This window comes from Netta rufina, assembly GCF_964035555.1.
Source record: "Netta rufina genome assembly, chromosome: 1".
NCBI classification, from domain to species: Eukaryota; Metazoa; Chordata; class Aves; order Anseriformes; family Anatidae; genus Netta; species Netta rufina.
In genome coordinates, this window is record NC_140123.1 from 11,211,133 (window position 1) to 11,215,525 (window position 4,393).

Below are 4,393 nucleotides of genomic sequence, written 5' to 3' on the forward strand. Positions count from 1 at the left end.
GTGTGTGATAGTCAATGCAAGAGTCTGTCATCGAGAGCTCCAATAATATAGTTATAATGTTCTCATCATTCTTGCTTGCTTGGGGGCTTTTCATTTGGATAGCACTTTGTGACTGTAATGTTGTCTTCTTGATAAAGCACATTGCTCTCAGCTCATAATTTATACAAGATATCAATTGAAAATACATTTCAAAATTAAAGTAACAAGTGAGTGCAAGCTGTTTTAGTTCTGAGAGCTGAATTCTGCTCCAAGACATGAGGCATTTTTCTCTCCAGGAGGAGCTTTGTGTGCTTTACCAAAGGTCGGGATTCAGGTCTTACAAGGTGCAGTGAAGGTACTTGTCTATGGAGACACCAGCTTGTGCAAATTAGTATTCTCCTTACTATTGGAACTGAACAGAGCCAGGCTCTTTTCAGTGGTGCTGATTGCCAGGACAAGAGGCAATGGGCACAAACTGATACACAGGAGATTCCTTCTGACCAGGAAGCACTTCTCTACTGTGCAGGTGACAGAGCACAGACACATGTTCCCCAGAAAGGTTGTGGAATCTCCCTCGTGAAGAACTTCAAAAGCTGCCTGGATGTGGTGCTGGGCAGCCTGCTCCGGCTGTCCCTGCTTGAGCCAGGGTTGGACCAGGTGGACCCAGAGGTCCCTTCCAACCCCAACCATTCTGTGATTCTGTGAAAGGGTGAAATAGATACTCTATTTTCCATTCGTAAGCCAAACATCAGATTTCTGTGCATGTACTGGTGGCAGTAGTTGTATCTTTGAATCAACCTTGTGAATTGGAGAGAAGAATGTTGGTATGATCACAGATATTAACATTAGTATCTTTCCTGACAGTTTTTTGTTTGTTTGTTTATTTGTTTTAATTACATACACTGTATTCCCCATCTCAGTGTATTTATTGTTTATCTTCTGTAGTTTAGTTTATAGGAGAGAATATAATACAAGTGTTTGATTTCTTGCACACGTACTTTAGGCAAAATTCTTCCCTTAGAGAAGAATTAATTTTCATTTTGTCCCATTTTTTTTCCCCAAAAAATATACAACTAATATCATCTGATGCACTTTGACATACATGACACATTTGCAACATGATGGAAATTATAATCTGGAATGGCAACAGGACACCAAGCAGTATACCCTAGATGACACTAGACTCCAGTGTGTGGCCAAATGAGGAAGCCCTTTTGATTATAACTGCAGCTGAGATACTTGCCTCATATGTAGATGTAATCTTGCACAAAATCCACCCTTGGTGTCTAAACCAATGTAACCTAATGTAGACTGATGAGCAATGCAAACTCTGTGAATAGATATATAAAGAAATTTAACTATTTTCTCTAGATTAAAGGTCTAGAGATTTAGAATCCACTACAAGAAGTAGTTAATTAAGACCTATGAAAATTTGTCAGGTAACTTCAGCTTGAAGAAGAGAAGACTCCAGGGCAAACTCATAGCAGCTTTTCAATACTTAAAGGGAACTTATAAAATATGGAGAGCAACTTTTTCTTAGGCAGATAATGGTAGGACATGGGGGAATGGTTTTAAACTAAAAGAACGGTGATTTAAATTTGTGGTTAGGAGGAAATTCTTCACTCAGAGGGTGGTGAAGCCCTGGAACAAGTTGCTCAGAGAAGCTGTGGATGCAATGAACAAATAGTTGTTCAGAGAAAGAAATGCTTGAAATTTGATCCTTTTTCACAAATGATAGGATATTGTTGAAACAATTCTAAATTATTACATATGGATTCTACACCACGACATTTCCTGAATGGGATTCTGCTCTGCCTGGTGGCCACAAAATAAATGTAGATGTAATGTGACAGATACTAAGTCCTGACATGTGGACAATAACTCATGTCTCTTAAAGTAAGCTTTTATACTAGACATTACTCCAAATAATTGTATTTGATTTGACCTGGAAATCAAATAAATTTATAAAATTTAAATTAATTTAGATGACTAAATACAGCTCTTCCATGCTGAAACCTCTTTATGTAACAGTATTTTTTCATATAGTAATGTATCAATTTACCTCCATAAAATGCCTTAAATTATTTTTCTCCCTTCACTTATTACAATTTAAAATCCATTTTCCCTATATGAAGAAAAAATTGAAATGCAATTTAAAATATAACTAACCATCAATATAGGTGATATGCTTATAACATGGTTTGAAAGTATACTCAGGAAGAATGGTTTGAAAGTATACTCAGGAAGAATGTATCAACAGATCTACGCATCTTTGAGGAAGTTGTTATTTCATTTATAAAGACTCAGAAGTATTTCTATCAGCAGACATAGATACATTAAGCAAAAGAAGGAAGAAAGTCATAGACCCAATGTTCTGCACAGCTAACTAGTGAAGGCAATACCAGGGCCTTAGGGACAAAGTCTGTTTGTAGAAAACGTGTTGTGTTTTCAAATATTGAATTTTATCTTTATTAAAAAGCACTGTGTTTTGTGTTTATTAAAATAAATATTGTATTCAAGATTTTTTTCTTACAATAGAGCTTTATTAGAAGAAAACTTATCCTTACGTACGTGGGTGAAGACCACTCCTAAATCCTATTTCAGTAAGGAGGGAAATGGAAATGTGGTAAAGTCCAAATGAGATTGAAGAGATGCAATAGCCTTATGCTGTCTCTCTGTGCAAGTGAAAATGTCATGCTCAAGGAAGAATTAAAACTAAGGCTAAGGATGCAATCATATTGATGTTGACTTCAGTGAGATCAGGTTTTCATACCAAACTATTGGCTAAATAGAACAAATCTATCTGGCTCATTCTCAGGGGTAGAAATGCACTCCAGTCTCTCCATTACTTCTTTTAAGTACATATTTGGATTTAAAATGTTTACTTTTATTTTCTGCTCATACGTTCAAAGAACTGCACAGGTCTGGGAATCTCACTATGAATGAATATCTATGGAAGATTGTATGTATTTCTTTATATGTATATAACAAAACTTTCTTCATCTGAACAATTTCTGTCATTTAAGGACATTTGTAGACTTAATGGAAATTATGGAAGACAATTTATTTTCAGTCATCTGTTGATATGTTGCTATTTTATGTGTATCTTGCACATGGTCTATAATAATAAATTAAAATTTTGCATCAAGTTACAATGAGCATGTATAGAGACTGCTGTGGATATCAGTTTTAAGAGGTATAACTGATTCCTGTTCATTCTCTCGTTAGTAACGCCTCCAGTCATAGTAAGAAAAATAGCTAAACATATATTTTTTAAATCTACCTTTTTGTACATAATTTTGTAAATAATTTATTTTGGGGTAAGAACCACATTAACTGCTTTGTCAAAAAAAAAAAAAAAAAAAAAAAAGATACTTGGAAAGTAACAGCTAGATTTGGAGGTTGAAACTACAAAGAACACAACCAATTTTGTCTCTGTGTCTCTCTGGCCCTGGTCACAGAGGTGGGACTGCCACACTCTAACTGCAGAGATTTGTGTTCAGCCCCAAGGACTTCAGTCCTTGATGACATTTGGGACCATCCCACGGGATATTTTTGGTGTCCACTCACAGAACAATTTCATGTTCTTGTGTACGCAAAACTCCAAATTGTTCATTGGCTGCAGAATAAAACCCTGAAATTGTTGCATAAATAATTATTCTTTGCAAGAATAAAGGTCTGGCTACAGAAACAACATTTTTAAAATTGTATTTTATGTCTGCAATATATACCAACTAATTTTACTCTTCTGTAAACTTGCTGAAGTTCCCTTCTACCTACAGTTGTGATAAAATTCACTAAATGTATGTCAACTGAAATTATAGGTAGTGACAAGTGAGTTTCATTGATGCCAACTGTGCTTTTTAATTAAAAACTAATAAACATTGGTGTTTTTTCCCTAGAAAAAAAAAAATACAGAACAAACCAAAACAAAAGCCAAGCCTGTGAAAACAAGCCATGTGACCATAATTTTAAATTGCGTTACAATGAAACCCTGTGGCAAACCACCTGCTTGTATGTGTTTAGTGTAAATGTAACCGTTTCATCATGGAAAAAAAAAAGAAATCCAAAAGGTTTTGCCAAAAGTCCAGACAATAAAATAATATAATCCTTGTCCAAGACAGAAGGTACTCTACCATAGACACCCACACTTCAGAATTTCTAACCTTCAGAAGTCCCCATGAAACACTGAAGACATACATGGAATTAACATGATAGCAAAATGTGAAAGATTACACAAGGATGCACAGCAGTCTCCAGACATGGAGAATTTCACTGCTTTTTGTTTTCTCCACAAAACAGATGTTGCCTGATTGCTGTGAATATAGAAGGTGAGGATGAGAATCCTCTACTGGCAGCAATTTTCCAGGACTTTATCTGTGGCTCTTCCCTGCACTTATACCTTTTCCTCATG